The following is a 23044-nucleotide window of genomic DNA, read 5'->3' on the forward strand; positions in this document are numbered from 1 at the left end:
AAAGCTGTGTCCAGTCCCCTGCTCAGTCACTTCCCAGCTGTGTGATTACAGGTTAAACTCTTTGAATCTCAGTTCCTTCAACTGTAAAGTAGCTAGGGTTGTAGTGAAAATTTCATGAATCAATGCAAAGTGCTTACCATGTGATTCTTAATAAATGGTACCTATTCTTATTAATACCTCCATACCATTTAACTGCAACCACTCACTGCCTTTGGTAAGAATATTGTTATGACACAAATAAAAGCTGGAAGCAACTGAGTTTTTTTACAGACTCTAAGGATTAGCTTTAAAAATGATAGAAGCAAATGACGGTGACCTCCAATGTACTCATAAAGATTTTTAACTTGCCAAAATAAACATTTTTATTAAATTTCATCGACATTGTCAATAGTTGTATCTAATAACATTTATCAAAAGGGCAGAAAACAATAGAGAGGACCAACAACAGCAGGGAAAGTAACCAAAGTGTATAAGAAAAATAAGGGGGCTGGAGGTGGTGGCTCACACCTGTAATCCCAGAATTTTGGGAGGCTGAGGTGGGTGGATTGCTGGAAGTCAGGAGTTTGAGACCAGCCTGACCTACATGGTGAAACCCCATCTACACTGAAAATACAAAAATTAGCCGGATGTGGTGATGCACACCTGTAGTCCCAGCTACTCAGGAAGCTGAGGCAGGAGAATTGCTTGAGCCCAGGAGGCAAAGGTTGCAGTGAACCAAGATCACCCACTGCACTACAGCCTGGGTAACAAAGCAAGACTCCACCTCAAAAAAAAAAAAAAAAAAAAAAAAAAAAAAAAAGAAAGAAAGAAAGAAAGAAAGAATAAGGAACCACAACAGGAAAGTGTGTGACTATCTGAGAATTTCTGCTTGCTATGTCCTAACAAAGGATAGACTGAGAATCAACTAAAATAAGAAAAGAAAGATTAAAAATTAAAACAGATTACTGAAAGCTTTAAATTCTCAAATATCAGATTGGACAGTATGAGGTTGCTATGAGTTGCTTCTATGTGATTTAAATAATGAATGAAGAATGCAATAATTATAAAAATGCTTTACTTAGAATATACACAAATTTTTACTATATTAAGAGAGAAAAATAAGTAAACTCTCTTAAATTATCCTGTATATAAAGAATAATTTAATAGGACAGTTTTTTCTGCTTCTACTATTTTTAGCTTACAAATAAGAAATAGAGAATTGTTAATATTTATTATTGATTATGGTAGGTATTGTACTAATGGCTTATAAGTTTTACCTCATCCCATCATGACCCTTTTTCACGACATGATAACCCAGTGAGTTGAGAGCTATTATTTCCCTATTCTACATGTAGGAAAATAGGATGAAGTATCTTAATAACTTAAGTATCTTAATCGAAATCACTAGTTCATTTAGTAGAGCCATCTGAATATGAACCTGGATCATCAGGCTCCAGAGCCCAAACTATATTCTTCAAATATAGAAAGGGAGAAAAAAAATGAAGCAACTACTAAATACCATTTAAAAACAGAAAGGATATGGTAAATTTGGTGTGATAATCTTGTATTTTTATTATCTCATTTATTTAACTTACAAACAGAAATGAAATTTTATTATTTAAAATGAATATTGACATGATTAAATTGACACCACAGTTGTTAAAGGTAAAAAATATACATATCATGAAAACATTAGTACAAAATTGTTAGGAGCATCAACCCTAACTTACAATGCAAATCTTTCCTAGTCCCACTTTTAAATATGCATAAAAATAACAATAGTTAGTCCACATAAAGGCAAGGAGTGTAACTCATTACTAAATATCAGAAATAATTCCATTTCTTAATAGAGAAAAAAGATAATTGTTTGTACAATAAAAAGTAATTTTCATTCACACTTTAAATTATGTTTTCTTTTATATATTTTTCAACCTACACTAAGCTCATCTCAAAATTGTTATTGTCCTTGAAGATTTTATGAGAAGCCAGGAAGTCTACATAATAGGAATGAAAGATGAATTTGATTCACCTTTCTGATTGATTCTAAATTTTTATTTTAATATTAGCCAGTGAAATACCCCAATCCTAGAAAACTAACAACAATGTTTTCTATTTAAGGGAAAAGTCAGAGAAATTGAGGTTGGAAGGGCCCATGCAAGAAAATAGAGATAATTGCAATTTAGCATTACAAATTAATTTCCTTGGATTCTGATATAATACATCACTCTTGAGGTCTTAGTTTATGGTATAGTATGGTACTTTAAAAAAAAAAAGAAAAAAAAAACATATTTTACCTGTGTCAGAACCTTTAGAGCTGACAGTCATACCCTGCACTATTATAATTTCATTAAGCTGATAAGTGTCAACTTATGAGGTCTTCTGGGGAATAATTCTAATATATATTTTCCACAGAGGATACCTTGTCATCAATAAGTGCTGTGCTTCCAATAATTAATTATATCCAGACTTATTTTGACATATTTTATAATTGGTCAGTGTATGTCTATATTTTATATTGATACCATTTATTATATATTTGGCTAAAATATTACTGCCATAATTACAAAATAGAATTTTTTAATTGCACATTTTTTGCTCGTTGAAGCAAAAACCAAAAATTTTGCAAAATACCTTAAAAATATGTATTTCTGCATTAAGAGAAACATTTTAGCAATAATTTTTTACCATCTTATTTGCAATAATAGTACATACCAAATAAATTTCTATGCACTGTTTTCAATTATAAAGAAGTATTTAATGCTTCTGTTGCATAAAGCACAGTTCTAGATAAGGTAGAGAGTACTTTAGAAAATGACACAGTCTGGTGTGGGAGATGGGGCTTGATAAAAAGTAGTCATTGTCACACCAGAGGTAGGATAAATCACTAGGAAGAAAGAAATTAAATCCAGGTGGGCTCAGGAAAGGCTTCTGGGTGGAGATGATGTTTAAACCAATCTTTGAAGGATGGAAGTTCTCTTTTGAGTCACATTCTTAGATACATTTATATTACATATCGATAAAACAATCTGTATTAGTTAATATATTTGAGTTATTCTTTCAGCATCCCTCACTCTGCACAGTTCAGTCACTCAACATAATTTCATTTTATGAAGTAAACTACACATTGGAATTTATTTTTTATAAAATACAGCTATACAATGTGCTTGTGTTTTAAGCTTAAATGACAAGATTCACACAGATTTCAAAAATTAAAAACTTTACTAAATTAAAAAGTTACTGTAAGCTAAAGACAATTTATTATTGAAGAAAGAAAAATGTTTTTGTATAAATTTAGTGTAGCCTAAGTGTACAGTGTTTTGGAAGTCTACAGTAGTGCACAGTAATGTCCTAGGTCTTCACCACTCACCAGTCACTCACGGACTCACCCAGATAAACTACCAGACCTGCAAACTCCATTTGTAGTTCAGTGCACATATACAGGTGTACCAGTTTTTAATCTATTATACCTATTTTTACTGTATCTTGTCTATGTTTAGTACCCAAATACTTGCCACTGTGTTACAATCACTTACAGGATTCAGCACAGTAACAGGCACCACAGGTTTCCAGTCTAGGAGTAACAGGCTATATACACCTTATAGCCTAGATGTGTGGTAGGCCATACCAACCAGGCTAGTGTAAGTACATTCTGTGATGTTCACACAACAACAAAATCGCCTGATGGTGCATTTCTCAGAACTTATTCCCTTAGTTAAACAACACTGTATATGCTTTTAAATGAGTAGTGAAGATCATAGCACTGTGCCTACTACCATAAAAGAGGTCCTCAATTATTAACTATCAAATTAATTTAAAAATTACATAATTGCATATTTCATTAGCTTCTTCTTGGAGCCATTTTATCCATACAGCTTGTCATCATGTGCTGCATACATAAAAACAGTAAAGGACTTGGGCGAAGGCTCTGCCTTGTCTTCAACAGCTATCCATCTGTAGTAAATATCTGCATCTCTCTGCCGCTGAACTTCCACATAATTTGGTTAACGTGTGAGTGTGACCTTTTATCTGCATCTGCTTTAAACTGTGCTTGCCATTGAAGGTCTGGAAGATACTACAAACTTAATAAATGCTTGCCTCATTTTTCATATTAAAAAAAACATACAGATATCTATAGTAAAGGACTACGATGAGGATAAAATGGGATAATATATGTAAAAATTTTTAAAAATTCTACACTGTGTCTTGTGTGTTACATACACACAGTTTCACATGTGTGGCTAGAGTTTTTCCCTTCCCTTCTTCCTCCAAACTTTTTAAAAATAGTAGCATTACTGTTTTTCTTTTTAATAGGAAACCTCTGACTAAGAAGCAACATGTAGTTTTAGAAGTAAAATACTGTTGAACCAACTATCATTCCCAAGACCCCCCACAATAAACATGTTAGCAGCGGTGATAAGCATTGTTTCAGCAAACTTAGACTTTTAAAATGTAGCCAATTTAGTTTCCTCTTTGATATTTGGTTTTTAAAGAGTCTTGTTCAATAGGAAACTAGCTGCTAGACAGATTGAGTTCCTCCTTAGAAAGCAGATAAGATTCATCATGGACACAATTGCTTAATGCAAGACTTACTGAAAAACAAAAATGATGTTCTCCCCCAGTTGAAGACTTTAATTCTTTAAAAGCTGATTAATTTTTAGAACCAGCTGTGTAAGAAATGCCAAGTCAGTGTTGAAAGGTGATTCTACATGCAAGTATTCCAATTCACGTCAGACCTTAAAAACACAAAACCATCTTAAGCATTTGATGGAATCCATCAAATGACCATTACCACAACCACACATACAAAGGATGGACAAATTAAAGCAGCAACATAAAAAGAGACACATGATGTGACTCAAAAATAAGGAAAATAAGACAGGCATGGTGGTTCACGCCTGTAATCCCAGCACTGTGGGAGGCGGAGGTGGGCGGATCACCTGAGGTCAGGAGTTCGAGACCAGCCTGGCCAACATGGTAAAACCCCATCTCTACTAAAAATAAAAAAAAATTAGCCAGGCATGGCGGTGCATGCCTGTAATCCCAGCTACTCGGGAGTCTGAGGCAGGAGAATTGCTTGAACCTGGGAGGTGGAGACTATGGTTAGCTGAGATTGTGCCATTGCTCTCCAGTCTGGGTGACAAAGTGAGACTCTGTCTCACAAAAAAAAAAAAAAAAAAGAGGAAAATGTCAAGTGAAGACGTTGTTATTATAGCAAATAAAGTAAAAGCAAGTAAGAGCATCCATAATGGGAGCTAAATGGACAGAATAACTAACACCTGAGGCTGAGGAGCGGAAGCAGAGTAACCCAAAAGAATGAAGCATCACAGTTAATAAGAGGAGACAATGTGTCCAAAAGGGAGTGAGGTTCAGCTCCCTTCCTAGGAGGAGAAGGGTTGCCAGGAAGGACATTCTTGAGAACAGAGATTGAAGACCATACACTTTTGAGAAACTGAAGATGTACTGAAAAAGGTAGATAAGCAAACCCCAAAACACCAACCACAGTGGCTGTTGTTTAGGTCAAAACACCTGATTAGAATTTCTGTGAGTTTGCCGTATGACCTCCCTATTACAAATGCAGTGGTCAGTTCTCATTCCTCCTCTTATGTGATTCCTCAGTCACGTTTGATGTTATTATTCATTCCCTTCTTAAAACAGCTTTGACTCTGAAACATCATTCTCTCGGTATTCTGGTCTACCTGTCTCACTGGTCTCTCCTTTTTAAAGCTTCCTTTTCTGTCATTTTCTATCCCCTTAACCTCACTTTCATGGGAATTTAATAAATACATTTGCTTTGGTCAGTATTTATACTAACAATAAAAGAACAGATAAGGACTTACCAGATACCTTAGATGTTTTTCTAAGTAATATCTGAATTGCATTATAATACGATAGTATGTTTCACAAATTCAAAAGAAATTTGAAGAGAGAAAAGCTGTATGAGAATTTATTCATTATGAATTACGTGCTAGTTTATGTATGTCAGATTCAAAATATCCACACAGGAACAGTCAGCATTATAGTCAGCTCTACACTGTAATTTATACAAAGCATACCATCATCATCAGTCAACAAATTAATGTTGTCAACCTTACTCTTTTGTTTTTATAATTGTTTTTTTCATTTTTTAGTTATGTCAGTGCTATAAGCATAACAATTTACTTAACTTTATGTTTATCTATATAAGGTGATGTTCGTATTTTATAACAATCTTTCTGTTGTGTTTCTCATATTTGAAAAGTATTGTGTAGAAAAAGCAGGAAAACCATTATTTGAATTAGTTACTTAATGATATAAGAATGTATGATTCCCATTATTTGAATTAGTTACTTAATGATATAAGAATGTATGATTCCCATAGGGGATAATGATATAAAAATTGATTACTCCTGGCCGGGCGCGGTGGCTCAAGCCTGTAATCCCAGCACTTTGGGAGGCCGAGACAGGCGGATCACGAGGTCAGGAGATCGAGACCATCCTGGCTAACACGGTGAAACCCCGTCTCTACTAAAAATACAAAAAACTGGCTGGGCGAGGTGGCAGGCGCCTGTAGTCCCAGCTACTCGGGAGGCTGAGGCAGGAGAATGGCATAAGCCCAGGAGGTGGAGCTTGCAGTGAGCCGAGATCCGGCCACTGCACTCCAGCCTGGACGACAGAGCCAGACTCTGTCTCAAAAAAAAAAAAAAAAAAATTGATTACTCCTTTACAACATATGAACTCTGCTAAATAAGTCAATAATTTTGACCTTAATTATAATTTTAGTATTATAATTTTGAATCAAGTTTTCAATAGTCTGCATCATGTAAAAAGTTTCTATTGATTAATATTTTCTGAGCCACAGAAATAAAAATGTCAAAAATTTATAAAGAGAAAAAAATCCTTTTTTATTTTGTAATCAGTTGTTATAAAATTACTGCCAGCAGTAGCTTTGTTAAGTCTATACAACACAAGGGTAGTAGCCATTTGATTGGAAATGATTGATTACCTAATACTTCAGGCATTTTAATAAATGGTTAAGATAGATTGAATTTTCTAATAAGACAACTTAATTGACTTTGTAAATATAATCTGAGGTTGACAGCTGGTGACAAACTCAGAAACTTTGTCAATGGAACTGTCATGACCACACTATTATAGTGACATTAAGAAAAAGGTCTTATCTGTGGAATTCCCATTTTCTTATTTGAAACTTAAGACTAGTTTCTTGAATTTTTCTCACTGATGGCTTTCTTGCTCTCTGTACTATCAAGTCTGTGATAGTGTTTGTTTAAATGTCTGGTTCCTCCTCTGGAGTCTATATTGTTCAACATAGTAGATTTCCTTGAATCTTATCTAATATCTAACATAATGCCTTACACATGTTAGGCACTCAACAAATTTTTTTTAATTTTAATGAATTTTAGCTATGTTTAATATATACACATATTTACATTTATATTTTTTCCATACCTTGTGCAAAGGACGGCAAAGGAGAAAATAAGTCATTTATATAAGATGCAAAGTTGGTTGTCAGGGGTTGCCCTGCAAACAGATAAACAGAAAGGATTTGACTGTGGCTAGCTTACCAGGCAGTTATAATTGGCCCACACATTGTTGTGATTTTAATAATTTCTCCTGCTTATTTGTCCTTAAGAGCTTGTTTAGGAAATTGATCTGGATTAAGGTGTTCAATTCTCACCTCTACTGCTATCTATCTAAACATTCTTACCCTGATCCAGAATTTGGAGGCAAATTCCATTTTAGTAATTTTATATTGCATGCTGTGCTATTTTTACTTTCCTAATTTTAAATTTGTATTTTCTAATTCTTTACCTGCCTATGTTCTTAATCTGAAAATTCTTCATAAACATTCACAGCCTTCTGGTTGAGATCTTCCCTTCTTTGAAACAAATCCTTACATTTTCATCCCTCATACAAAGGCCTGTTTAAGTTCTTCTGTAAACTCTGTTATGTCTTCACTGCCAACACTGTGGGATTAGGGATCAAAGAGGAAGCAAAGTCAACTCTTCTGAACTCTGATTTCCATTCATCTGAGCATTTTTAAAAAATGGCAAATTAACCAATCCTGGTAACTAGTAAGGCTCAAGGATTTTATAACTACTGTAACTATCCCAACAAAATAAAGGCATAAGGACAACAAGTAAAGTGAAAGGTCTTCTAAGATATGGAAATAACTTTCTTGTGTCTGTAACTTTTACTTTAAATGTTTCAATCGTAGAGGTTTTATCTTAAATCCAAGAATATATCAGTTAAAAATGCGTCGTGAAAAAAAGTTACAATAATAAAATTATAGAGAATAGATCTTTTAAGTTGACTGATAAACTCTTCATCCTGTTTTCAATATTTTATGGCAATTAAAATTTAACTTTTCCTAGTTATGAAAGTAGTACCACAAAATGAATGAATGCTAGATTGTCTGCTCCATAATGATGTTTCTTATTATGAATCAATTATTTCACTAATTTTCAAAGTTGATAAAAACCTTGCTCAACACGAGTTTTCTAGACAACTCTCTCACTGTGTCATTAATGGTCATAGCTCCTGGTTTTCTTTCTTTGATTCAGATTAAGCACAAAAGAAAGGCTACAAACTCAGAAACCACTTTATAGCAAGTAGCATGACTTCAGTTCTACAACTTTTTCCATGAGACAGAAAGCAATTGATGTATGTCTCCATGGCTTTATTGAAAGTTTTTATAAGTCTAGACAAAAACCTATACAGAAACTGCTTACAACCCTGTAACTACAGAACAAAATGTGTGCAGCCTGACTCTCCATGGAGAGTCAATAATTCCAGTTAGACTCCTGATTTCTAGGAGTAGACCATTTATTTGTTTATAACTTAGTTACAATTCTAAATATTTTCATGTCCTTATTTAAACCTCACTAAACTGAAGATTTCATGAACTAATAAAATCCCTTGATATATTATTCCAGTCTTCACTTGAAATCCACTTATAACACAGTATTATAAATTAACATTTGGTGTTTTTTTTTTAATTCTTACCTAAATGTAATAGGATAACAATTGCATAGAAATACATAATATTTTAAGTGCTTCTTGTGAGATCATAATATTTATTTTTGAAAAAACAGTCTACAGAAAGACAAGGGCAGAGTATTGGATAATAACCAAATGTCTTTGTAAATAATCAGTGCAAGCATTATAATTAATTGACTATTCATGCATTGAAATTGCCTCTTAAACAGGAGTACTAAATCAAATCTATTTGGCTTTTAGTAAAGTTTGATTTAATCCTGTGTACCATATCTGTCATTAAACCAATATTGCTGGGCCTAGTAATGTTTAAATGTGTTATCAGAAGAATGAAAATTTATGTTTACTAAGATAGGTAGCAGAAATCAGCCAGAGCTAGTTTAGGTAGAAAGAAATTCCATATAAGGATACAAAAATTCTCTTGGAGTAAGTCAATACCTCTTAAGTTTCTAGAAAGAGAAAATCGTAAAGTCAAACTACTCACTACCCGTGCACATCTACTATATGATAGTAGCTTCAATTATTTTCTTTCTAAGATAACTTCTTTGCTTCTCTCACCAAGAGTGCAGATGGATCATGATCTTCCATGTTATAGGTCTTCCTTTGGTCTTAACTCTAAATATGAGAAAGAAACTACATTTGACCCTCAGGTACTCACTCCTAGCCCAATTAATTATAAAGAGGGGCCAGAATCATATTTTGCCAAAACATGACTTGGCAGTGTGGTGTGGGCTAGAGTATACCAACGGATTAGAGATAGTTTTTGGAAAAAGGAGAGTCCTGGTGAACTTGGTAGGCATTCAATACAAAATTGAGTCCTTCTTATTATCATTACCAGATTTTATTCACAAATTAATGAAAAGACTTTCATAGCTGTTTTGAAAGTAGCTCTTATACAAAGAACTTTTCTACAGAAGGAGGAATATAAAAATGAGGTAGATAAGATTCCTATTCTCAGAGTGCTTTATAACTGGATAGTTGCAGTACTTGAGGATTTCTCCAATTACCTCGCTGTCTATTATGAGATTATCATGTATTTCTGTTACAAAATGAAGATTTACTAACTTACAAAACATATACATATGTATATATTTATGTATATTTATGTATATATATGCTTTGCGTAGATAGATATTGCAAAGATAGGTAGATAGATATTGTACGTATGGGTATGTGTGTATATCTGCCAATAATGTCCTCAATAAATAGCAATAAGGGTAAAATATTTTAAAAATCAAAGAATTACTAACAGTGAGTGGTGTGAGTCCTGTTTCCTAGATTTAAGAGGTCTGTAAAGATACAAAAGAATTGATCCAAAACTCTTCTAAAAAGCCACAGTGTCAGCTTTGAGTAGTCCACCAACTATTTTGTTTCTATTGTTTTGTAAAATTGTTAGAAGATGAGATATTTACAAAAGTGTTGAAGGTGTGGGGAAAGTTACCCCTAGAGAGACAGTGGCCCCTCTTTTTACCCTTGCCCTCACATTTTAAAGCTGAAGTCAGATCATGCCACTCCTCAGCCCAAAACTGTCAAGGCTCCATATCTCCAAATGAAAGACAAAAATCCTCCCAGTGATCCTCAGACGCCGCAAAATCTGCTCTTCCCTCTTCACTCTCTGATTTGTGCTAAAACTCTCCTTCACCCATTCGGCTCCTAACACATGACTCTTCTCACGACCCTTCACACATCCTAGGAGCTTCTGCACTTGCCGTTCCATCCACCTGGAGTTCTCTTTCTCAATTTTTATATGGCCCCTTCCCTCATTTTCTTTGGTGCTAAAATAGAAACGCTCTTTCGACACCCCAGGCTTTTTAAATCTCACCTGCTTTATTTGCCTCTATATCTGGCATAGCATATTCGCTTAGACTGAAGCATGAGGGATATAGATGAATGTAGTCATTTTGTCATAGAGGGAGCTCTGAAGCATTATATGAAAACACAGATCCTAGAAAAGTTGTGAAATCATGTTGGGAGATAATTAAAAAGTCATAGATTCTCACCGGCCTGAAATAGTTTATGAGCAATCTACCCTAAAGTTGATAAAAAGTTGAGATTATGTGGCCATGAAGAAGAGGGTTGGCAAAGTTTTGTAGTGGCCCAAGTGTTATTTAATAAGCAATGAAGTGTATGGTATTGGAGTCAGAAGAAAAGAGTTCAAATATTAGTAATGCCACATCTTTGTTACAATGTTGGGCAAGACCATAAAATAGTTCATAAAATGTTAATAATAGAAACTTTAAAAATGAAAGAATAAAGAATGAATGTTTAAAGTCACTTATACTTATTTATTAAAAAGAAAAAGAAGGGCCAGGGGTAGTGGCTCACATTTGTAATCTCAGCACTTTGGGAGGCCAAAGCAGGTGGATGACCTGTGGTCAGGAGTTCGAGACCAGCCCGGCCAAGATAGCAAAACCCTGTTGCTAATAAAAAATACAAAAAAATTAGCCAAATATGGTGGTGCAGGCCTGTAATCCCAGCTATTCAGGAGGCTGAAGCAGTTAAATCACTTGAACCTGGGAGGCAGAGGTTGCAGTGAGCCGATATCACGCCACTGCACTCCAGCGTGGCTAACAGAGTGAGATTCCATCTCAAAAATTAAAAAAAGAAAAATAACTTATAATATCTGGTTCATTTGGTTGTAGTGAGAATGAGAGAAAATATGAAAATGTTCTATATAAAAAGACAATCTGTTATTATTGTTTTTGATGATGAGAATAGTAGTAAGATAAACACATTGAAAAAAATGTGAAGAAAATTTGAAGAAAGATTATAAAACCTGGTGTGAGAAAATATACTCATTAATACAACGATGTGCACAACTGGAATCACAATGTGATGGTGAAAGTATAATAAATAAGAAATAATAAAATAATAATGTGGAGGATTACTATGTGCCAGATACTAAGCTAAAATTTTTACAGCACTATCTCTCCAAATAATTATAGCAATCCTATGAGGCAAGGACCTTATTATTCCAATTTTACAGAGGAGAAAACTAAAATAGTAACCAGCTGAAGTGCATGTATGTGGCAAATGCCTCAACAGTGATGAGAACTGTAAATTTATTACTCATTTGGTGTTTTACCACTCATATTCACATTATTAATCTAACCACATAACAATATATATCTTTCATATAACCAGTTTCTAGTTCTTCTTTGAAAGTGAAAATAAAAAATAAACAAAATTAATGTTTGCCAGGACTCAAAAGCAGACACACACACACACACATACACACACATCTATCACATTAGTCAGAAAAGCATAAGGTCAGGAGTGTTTATGTGAATTCAAAATAATTATCCATAATAGGATACATCCTCAGTGGCATTTATACATTTTATTGCAGGATGTGTGTCTCAAGGAATTTGCAAATAAAGTCCTCAGTAGTTCCAGCTGAGTTGTCTCTTACAGAGTCTAATGGTTCTCTGTCCCTCTGCTTCAACAGAGGTCATAGTGCCACCGGCCAGGGGAGGCCCCCAGCAGCTAAGGACGGGAACTCCCTCTCCCTCCTTCTTAGGTCCTAAGAGTGACTGGTGCGTCTACTTAACCGAGCTGTTACCACAGAATCTAAAGAACATGTAAGGAAGTTGTCACCGGTAGAGGGTCGTGACTGCAAGTTGTCCAGGGTTTTGGTATTTTGAACAAAAAATTGGACAAAACGCCCAAAAAAGCAAAGAAAGAATGAAGCAACAAAAGAATGAAAGCAGGGATTTATTGAAAAGGAAAGTACACTCCACACTGAGGGGACCGGACGCGAGCCGCGACTCAAGGACTCAGATACAGAATTTTCTTGGGTCCAAATTCCCTCTAGAAATTTCCCATTGGCCACTTCATGCTCACCTCATGTAAATGAAGTTGTAGCCTGCAATCAGTCTGATTGGTTGCAGAAAGCAGCCAACCAGAGGCTGAAGTGAAGTTACAAAGGTCACGCTCCTATGCAACCAATCAGAGGCCAGGGTGAAGTTACAAAGTTATACTTCTAAGCAAAGGACGACTCGCCTGCAATCAGTCTGATTGGTTGTGGGCAGCAGCCATTCAGAAGCTGGAGTGAAATTACAAAATTGCAAAAGAAGACTACACCTGCAATCAGTCTGATTTGTTGTGGACAGCCAATTTCCCATCTGCCCCGCAGAAAAGGTCAAAGGGAGTAGCCTCTGGTCCTTCTGTTACTTAGGCATGAAAAGTTAGCATTTTCCTTTCATTTTAGTTCTAGGAAGTCGGTGTGAAACAACCTTAGGTTCCCTGCCTCCAGATCCTATTCTTCTGCCTCAGAAGTGATTAACTGTCCAGGCTCCAGAAATTAAAATTCATCTCATCTCATGCTTGAATATAGGAAAAAGAACTGTAATAATTGCTAAAAAGCTGTGACTTAAATAAGGCCGAAACCCAAGGTCTAGAATGTAACAGAATTGCCACTAACTGATTTCTTTTATGATCTAAAAGACGAGCTGTGCTATGAATAACTTTCAGAAATTACATAGTTGATATTTTTAAGATGTTGTGATTTTTAACTTCAACATAGATGGCAAGAAAGAGTTAAATGGTTTGAGGGAAGTGAAAAACATATTTACTAGGAAAACAGCCATCTGATTGTGAACTAAGTCTTGCATATTAAACAGCACAGTTTTGTCTCTTGTCTCATAACTGGAAAAAAATAGGAAGTTTTTGGAAAAAAAATTAGGGTTAACAGGAGGTGGGGGTGGGGAAGTGTAATTTGTCTATATTGCTCATTGGCATTGTGCCTAGAAATTTATTTCATTTTTTTAATTCATGCATAATATTTTACTTATTTATAGGGAACATGTATTTGTTACATGCATAGAATGTGTAATGATCAAGTCAAGGTATTTGTGATATCCATCATCTTAAATATTTACCATTCCTGTATGCTGGGAACATTTCAACTCTTCTAACTACTTTGAAATATACAATTCGTTGTTGCTAACTACAGTCATATTACTCTGCTATTGAACATCAGAACCTATATCTTCTGTCTAACTATACATTTATATCCATTAACCAACCTTCCATTATCCCTCCCTCCAACACACACATTCTTCTTGTCCACTGAAAGAGATCATTCTATACTCTAACATGAGATCAACTCTTTTAGCTCCCACATATAAGTGAGGACAGGGCAATATTTGCCATTTTGTGCCTGGCACAATGACCTCCATTTCCATCCATGTTGTTGTGAATGACATGATTTCATTCTTTTTTATGCCTAAATAGTATTCCCTTGTGTGTTTACATATATGTACTATTTTCATAGTGGCCGTTCTAGTATTACATTAACAATAATATATATATATGTATTTGTACACACACAAGGGAATACTATTTGTATGTATATATGTACACACTATTAATCTAATACTATTTGTGTACATATATACACAAGGGAATGCACACACACATATATACACTTGTATGTACAAACTCACACTCACACATACATATCACATTTTCTTTATCCATTTGTTCATTGATGAAAATTTAGGGTGATTCCATATCTTTGCTGTTGTGAATAGTGCTGAATAAACAAGCAAGTGCAGGGTTTTTTTTTTTACTTTGGATAAATACCTAGTAGTTGAATTTCTGGATTGTACGATAGTTCTATTTTTAGTTCTCTAAGAATTCACTGTACTGTTTTCATAGTGGCTGTTCTAGAATCACATTTACAATAATGTATAAGACTTTTATTTCCTCTGCATCCTCACCATTATCCATTATTTTTTGTCTTTTTAATACTTGGCATTCTGACTGGTGTAAGATGATATTAAACTGTAGTTTTGATTTTATTTTTCCCTGATGATTAGTGAGATGTTGAGTATTTCTTCATATACTAGTGGCCATTTGCATGTCTTCCTTTGGGACATGTCTATTCATGTGCTTAGCCACCTTTTAATAGAATAATTTGTATTTTTACCATTAAGTATTTTTAGTTCTATGTATATTCTGAATATAAGTCACTTGTCAGATGAATAGTTTGCAAATATTTTCTCCCATTCAACAGGCTGTCTCTTCACTCTATTGATTGTTTCCTTTCCTGTGCAGAAGCTTTTTTGTTTAACATAATCCCATTTATTTATTTTTCTTTTGCTGCCTGTACTTTTGAGGTCTTAGTCATAAAATCTTGGCCTAGACCTGTGTTCTAAGAAAACAATGGTCAGCTAGATTCTGGTTGAATTTGGACGCTAGGGGAAATGAGAGGCTGACTTACTCCATCCCACATTCTTCTGGACTGGCCCAGAATCCCTAGCTGACTGGAGCTGACTGATCCTTCCTTGACATTTCTAGAGCTTTCATTGAGCTCCTCTTTTCTCCTCTACCCCACTATGTTCCCTTCATCCATAGCTTAGTGACAGCTTTCTGCCCCACCAGAGACTTCCTTCATGAAAACATTTGAAAATACATTGACGGGGGGAGCATCAGGGTCCTTATAAAGGTCAGTGGTGCTATCCTGCACAAGCTGGAAATGACAGTGGGAAATGCTGATCCGGAGTTGCTCTTATTGATTGCAGTAGAAACAGGGAACCCTACAGAGGCAGAGTCCAGACAGCAACACTGTCATGGGTTGAATGTTTGTATGCCCTCACCCAAAATTTGTATGTTGAAGTCCTAACCCTCAATATTAGGTGTTAGAAAGCCAGGTCTTTGGGAGGTCATTGTGTTTAGATAAAATCACGAGGCTGGAGCCCCTATGATAGGATTAGTGTCTTTATGAGAAAACAAAGAGAAAACAGAATGCACTACCTCTTTCTTTCTCTCTCTCCCCCTCTCTCATGTGCTCTCTCTCTTTCTCTCTCTCTCCCCCATGTGAGAATACAGCCATAATGTGACCATCTGCAAGCAAGGAAGTTCACCAAAAACTGAATCTTTTAGCATCTTGAACTTGAACTTCCCAGTCTCCAGAACTGTAGAAGCAAATGTCTGTTATTTAAGCCACTCAGTCTATGGTATTTTGTTATAATGGCCTGAAAAGACTAAGATAAGCATCCAATCATCAGAGATTGTTGGTAACAATCATGATACAGTAATCGTTTTTATCCCCAGGACATATTTTCTAAGACAATGAATTTCTAAAACCTCAGATACTATGGATCCTTATATATTCCACGGGTTTTTTTTTCCCCATATATACATAGTAATGATTAAGTTTAATTTATAAATTAGGCATAGTGAGAGTTTAACAGTAACCAGTACTACAGTAGAACAACTATAACAATATGCCAGCATTACTACTCTTGGTGCTTTGGGGCTATCACTAAGGAAAATAAAGTTTACTTGAACACAAGGGTTGTAATACCATTAACAGTTGATCTGATAACCAAAATGGCTATTAAGTTCCTAATAGGTATGGAACATATACAAGGTGGATACACTGGACACAGTTATCGGCGGGACGGAGTGGGACAGCATGAGATTTCATCATGCTACTAAAAATGGTACACAATTTCAAACTTATCAATTGTTTATTTCTGGAATTTTCCATTGAATATTTTTTGGACCACAGTTGACCTCAGGTACCTAAAATCCTGGAAAACAAATCTGCAGATAATAAGAGACTACTGTAATAGAAGAAACAGAGTTTCTAATTTTCAAGGCTCTCTGGTTGTGGTTAATTATTAACAATAAAATATATTTCAAAGTGAATACAGTATATCATTAAAAATATGATCAAAACAAGCAAAACTATAAGTCTAATGAGTGGAGTTACCATAGTGGAAACTTATTATTTTGATCCATTTTTGAATGTAAGTCAGTTTACAAATCCTGTGCCCCTTGATTGAGAGGAAGTCTGGTTCCTCCAGAAGAAAAACTTGAGATGCAACGAGTGATGAGTATTGTACTACTCAGGTAGCTCCTGAAGCTTTCTTTGTATGGTCATCTATTTTTGTAACATATTTTCTTAATTTGGGATTTCTTTCTATTAGTTATACAGTACATACACAAGTAATTTTTTTCCCAGAAGGGATAACAGGAAGCTGTCTTACCTTGCATATCTAAATATGTCTAAAATATGCCATTACATTTAAAAGCTAGTTTAGCTAAGCATAAAATTTTGGATAAAAGTTGTGTTTTTTTTTTTTTTTTTTTTTCCCGGAGAGCTTTCTTTTTCCCTAAAAACTTTTGAAGACACAAGTATTACAGAATTTTTCAGTTGGATGTTAGTCTGATTCTCACTAAATTTTAATTAACATGGAGTTTCCTCCTTCTTGCTTTTATATTTTTAGAGGACTTGGTTGACACACCAAAGCCATCAGCTAATATATATCACAAAGGACAGAAACTAGTATGAATTCATATGTCATATTAAATGAAATATTACATTTCTTATATACTCTTAGAGAGCTGTGGTGAAATTAAGTGGTTTAGGAGATTTGAAAATGTTAATTAATAAAATAATTTTATCTGATACAGAAGAATTATAATATTTTTTTATCCTGTAATGGTAATCTATAATCATCTGGGGGATTTGTTAGCTATTTATATAGAGAGAGATAAATACCCTGGATTTACTTCTTCCTCCTCCCCCAAAAATGTCTAATTTAGTAGGTCTAAATCCTGAGCGTTTGCATTTTTAACACATGATTTTGATGTTCTTTAAAGTTTAAGAACTATTTTTCTGAATATCTGCCCTAGTACAATCTGCTATATAAAAGGCACTAAGTAACTATATTTGAATGAGTGGGTGAATAAAATGAGTGAATCAAAGCACACTTAAAGAAAAAACAAAGCCTGAGACCCATTCTCTCTGTGGATAAAATGTTATTTCTAAATCTGCAGACTTGATGAGCTAATAGAGGACGACAAATAGTCATGCAGTGACAATGGTATATCAGCCTGTCTGAATCTCAACTCCTTCATCAGCAAAATGGTAACAGTGTTCACCAGGTTCCTATAAAGATTGTTTTAGCCAATTTACATCAATCTCTCAGCATTTAATAGGCACCAAAGTAATGGTAACTCTTATTCCAGGAAAGATAAATCTTCCATTTTCTTAGACATATAATTCAATGCACTTACTTGAAGCTGTAGAGCATTATATGCACCTTTTCTTTTCAGTCAAGTGTGAAGATCAAAGTCATAAAATGAATTTGACTCCTACTAACCTGAACATAATAATTTCAATGATATCAATTTTCTTCACTATGTCAAAGCCTCTTTGGTGCTATCTTAGGTACAGAAAGAAACAAGATAATATTCTAGATGAAACTATGAATGTAAATATTGTGGACCAGTGCTGATTTTGATAGCATGGAAAATAAAGCCTCTGAATTTGTCAGAGAGATAAAGAAGGAAAGCAAATCAGGCTTGTGAGGAAAAAAAAAAATAGAGATACATCTTAGTGAGATTTATCCCCCTTGCACCCAACGGAAATTTGTGAGTTAAGCCCCAGAATCCAAGTAAGCAATGACAGTCCAAAGTATTTAAAGCAGCTGGATTATAGCAAACTGACAATAAATATCCAAAAGTGATACCACAGCAGATGTCGTAGGCAGGTGCCAATTGGAAAAAGCCTGTTCAAAAGATTTGCCCACCTCGTCCTCAGGCACATCATCCAAAGTTATTAGTCATGATAAGCTATTGGGCAAGTAGGTGTAGACTCAGCTACTTGGTAGCTTGGTCACAGAGTTTCCCAGAGTCAAATTGGAGCAGTGAAGGATGCTATGTACTCTAAACAATAAACTATGAGAAAAGAGAATGGGTAGCAAAGGTCAGTTTTGCAGGAATAAAGAAATATGCAAAGCCTACATAGTTTCTATTAGAAATTACCTGGAGAAATAAAAGAAAAAATATATATTACTAACTTATACAATGATGAGGAAACTTGTCCTGGTATTTCTTTATACTTGTGTTGTTTTGCTAAAGATAATATACTAGAGAAGCATAACTTACTACGTCTAAAATAACGTGTGATTCCAGCTTTCTTATGTCTGCAAATGGATGATAATAGGACATCATACATCAAAAAAAAAAGTAAATTGTTAGGGGACTGTCATATATAGAGAATGCAAATGTCCACCAGCACAGTAAATCCTCGGGGTTCTTGTATACAGTGATGAGGGGCTACATGGGGCTGTGTTGACACCTTATATATGAAATATGAACAAATATGAGAGAGGATGGAAAAGTCATATGGTGCTTGGTGTGATTTTTCTAACCTGATGAAGTTTTAGATCCCTTGAGAAGTATCTGGGAATAGAAAGAGTGGAAATGGGTAATTTAGCCTACTAATACAAATCCAGGCTTCATGGAGAGTTAAGAGATGGCTCTAGCCTATCTGTCAGGGTTCGGAAGTGTGAGACCTACCCTCAAAGCTTAATACATTTCCAGACTGTTTGCCATAGAGTAAATAATACGGCTTTGGTTGATTTTCTACTACAAATTTTGGGTAGTTTGCAGGAGAAGCTTTTCTGCAAAATAAAAGGGAAGTTCTGACCCCTTGTGAGAGTGCTGTAGGGACAGTTAGTGCCAGAAGGAAGGCAGGGGAGAGCTCTCAGACAAGGAGAACAGAATGCAACAACACCCCACCACCAGCAGGTAGGATGCTCTGGAGGCAAAAGCAAGTTTTCAGGGTTTGCAATAATTGTTTCACTCACACCATTACTTTGTCCTTGTGACTAAGAAAGCAATTTAAGCTGTTACAGATGGCTTCATGCTTAGCCTGGAGAGAGCATTTTATTCAGAAGACAGTGCCTGCCAGGAACCCTCCAGTTTGCCAGCTTGAGGCTAGCAAATAATGAAACTTGATACATCTACAACTTGGAGCTCTTGGTTTCAATTCACTGAAAAGCTTCAAGCACATATTTAAGGTTCACTTTTTCACTTGAAGCATGGATCTGCAACATTTCAGTAGCAGACATTCTATTAAGTGATGGCTAGATGTCCTGCCAACTCTAAGTTCAATAGCCTGAGAAAAGTAGTATGAATACTCATGATCTGTCCGCGATCCCGGCCTTCTTATAGAGTGGGTAAAATAAACTGTAATTTACGGGAGAATTGAATTGAATGACCCAATAGGGAGCCTCAAAATATCTGAAACACCTTCCAAAAGCTGTACCACTAATAGAAACAAACCAATCCTCTGGGCTATGTTGAAAAAATGTCAATTAATAAATGACATTAATACATGGGTAGTTCTGCTGTCAAATAGAAGAAATTTCAAAGAACAAAGATAACGTTATTTTTATGGAATGACAAAACCATAAATGGATAATAGATTCCAAGTAAATTTCCTGAAATCTGCTAATGCTGCAGAGCTGCAGTTTCACGTTTATGAGAGCTCATCACAGTGGCTTTGCTTACTGAGACTGGACTCTGGATCATTAGCCCAATATAACCTATCAACCCCCAAAACAGCATATATGAATAAAAGATGTAAGACATTTTCCAGCTATGTTCAATTAACATATAAGCAGAATAGGCACTTCATCTGGAAAACATGATATGTAGCAAATGTCGAAAAAGAGTCTATTAGACAAATGCAACAAAAATATACCTTGATTTTGCTTTAGCAACAAAAGTACAGGGAGGAGGGAAAGCAGGAAGAAAGGAAGGAAGGAAGGAAGGGAGGGAGGAAGGGAGGAAGGGAGGGAAGGAGGGAGGGAGGGAGGGAAGGAGGGAGGGAGGGAGGGAGGGAAGGAAGGAGGACAGGGAAACAATTTCCTCATTAAACTGAAAAATTTAGGGATATTTTGTTACTGTGTTGCCACTATTCTCAGGAAGACTTTAACCATGATAAAATGTCTGCCAACAGTTGCAGAAAACCTCCTTGAAAATGTGATTGCTTTCTCAAGGGCTCTAATGGAAGTTCCAAAACTGAGACTCATTGGCTTCCATTGGGTCTCATTGCCATCTTTAAGTCACTGTAGCTGGAGGAATGAAATACTTTGATTGCCTGGGCATGGACCACATTTGTTCTTCTGAATTGTAGGATTGATTCTATTTAACCACATAAAGCTAGGAGTAAGGAAAATCAGGGAACTGTAACTAGTAAAAGAAAATGGATATCAAGCAGGCTAAAGGGGCTTTTCTAATGAACTGTGAATAGATTTCATACCTCAAGAAGGGGATATAAATAATATTAATACAACATCTTCACATTGACCTCTTATAGAAAGCTAATGCTCCTGTTCTATTCTTTGCACATCTACCAGCCAAATGAGACTGGCCCCTGCCTTCACCTCACTCATCCTTCTTCCACCAAGAATGGATCATTGTCAAAGACAGAAATTGTTATTTGGCCTCCATCCTAATGGGTGGAAGGTTTGTGATGCAAAGTTAAACCCTAAGTCTGCAGTGGTAGGATCTGCTCCCACTGGTTTGACAGGTGAGAGTCTGGGGCCAGTTCCATTTAGTAACTGCCTGAGGAAGTAATATTACATTGGGATTCAGAGCAAAAGCCACATACTGATGAAGAATATGCCTTTACTTTGTTTGCCCTCTGTGCACATATCTCTCAGGCACATTGCAGTTGGGGCAGAGTGGATTGAGAGAAAGATTCAAATATTTGACATCCTGCATCCTGGCCCAAATACCATCTCTTTTCACCCTTTAACATGATTTACAGTTGGCCCAGTTTCTGCAGATGATATATGTGCAGGGAATTTGGAATTAGGAGGAAAGTGCTCCAAAAGAAAGAGTGAGATTCATGCTTTAGAAAAGGCCTCAGATGTTTATATAAAACTGCAAAGGCAGCTGTGCCTGCTGAGTAATATCCCACATGCAGTAAGCAGGATCTGGTGTTAGTGGGGATAGGGATTTATTTCTCCTTCCAGACAGGGTCTCTTGGGAACTCTAAATGGTAAAAGCAGTGAACTTCCATATGGGCTGGGGTAGGCCATAAGTAGTTTTCTGCATATGGGATTTTTTGGCCATGAGCCTCCTCACCTTGCTTTGAACTCTGTATTTCCTTTCCTTTGCCAGCTGAAGCCTGCATCCAGGATCAACGATGGATTTGTGATGGACGAAATTGGGAGATTCTTGCAGCCTTCTTGAAATATCTCTGAGCTATCTTTTCCATCACCAGTCAGTCCATTAGCCCTCATCTCTGAACTCTTATAGGGTCAGTCAGGAAGAGACATGTGAAAAGAAAAAAAAAATGTGTTAATATGCAAGACTTGACTGCTGAATATCCAAAGTCAAGCCTGTTGCATTCTTTTTTCTGCTAAGGATCCATATAGTGCATTTGATAATCCCTCAACTTGGTGGCAGGTATCATACACCACAGATGTGGGTCTAGTCACACTGGGTAAAATATTTCATCACTTGAATTATGCTTTTTCTTCGTTGACTTAGGTAGATAAATAGAAGCTATTGGAGGAGGAAAAAGAAAAAAAACTGTAATTATTAAGTTAGGCTGCATGCAACAACAAAAATAATAGTAGTAGGTGAAACATTCATATGTACTGCTCACATAAAAGACCTCCAGGGGAATGCCGTTAGGCAGCTTTGCTGGCTCTGTATTCAACTAGCACCCAGGTTTCCTCTCCTTTTCTGATGTATCATTCTACTACATAACACTTATACATGAGATTCACGTTATAGTTTAACAGGGCCACTGGAGCTCCAAATGTCAATTCAGCATTTCGAATAACAAGAAAGGGGAAGAATATAAGAATAAAAATGTTGTTAGGCATGGTGACTCATACCTGTAATCCTAGTACTTTGGGAAGCTGAGGAGGTCGGATCGCCTGAGGTCAGAAATTCAAGACCAACCTGGCCAACATGGTGAAACTCTGTATCCACTAAAAAAAAAAAATAATAATAATGAAATAAAATACAATTAATTAATTTTAAAAATAAAATTAGCCAGGCGTGGTAGCACACACCTGTAATCCCTGGGAGGCTGAGGCATGAGAATGGTTTGAACCCGGGAAGTGGAGCTTGCAGTGAGCCGAAATCATGCCACTGCACTCCATCCTGGGCAACAGAGCGAGACTCCATCTCAAAAAAAAAAAAAGGTAATAACAATGTCTATCAGCTAAGTCAGTTCTCTTTAAGCATTTTTCCTAAATTTACTAACGACTATTTAATGACACCGTCTCAACTTGCTGCTAGG

General features: G+C 35.7%; 1 long non-coding RNA gene across 1 annotated transcript in view; it reads right to left on the reverse strand.

Moving 5' to 3' along the window:
* LOC117063648 overlaps positions 1-22038 on the reverse strand; it is a 116605-nt gene extending 94567 nt beyond the window's left edge. The window contains exon 1 of the long non-coding RNA XR_004429024.1: positions 21874-22038. This is a non-coding gene — a long non-coding RNA (uncharacterized LOC117063648). The remainder of the gene's footprint in view (positions 1-21873) is intronic.
* Between the last annotated feature and the right edge of the window lie 1006 nt (positions 22039-23044).

Source organism: Trachypithecus francoisi, unplaced genomic scaffold (genome assembly GCF_009764315.1).
Source record: "Trachypithecus francoisi isolate TF-2019V2 unplaced genomic scaffold, Tfra_2.0 Lachesis_group18, whole genome shotgun sequence".
In the NCBI taxonomy this organism is placed as follows: Eukaryota; Metazoa; Chordata; class Mammalia; order Primates; family Cercopithecidae; genus Trachypithecus; species Trachypithecus francoisi.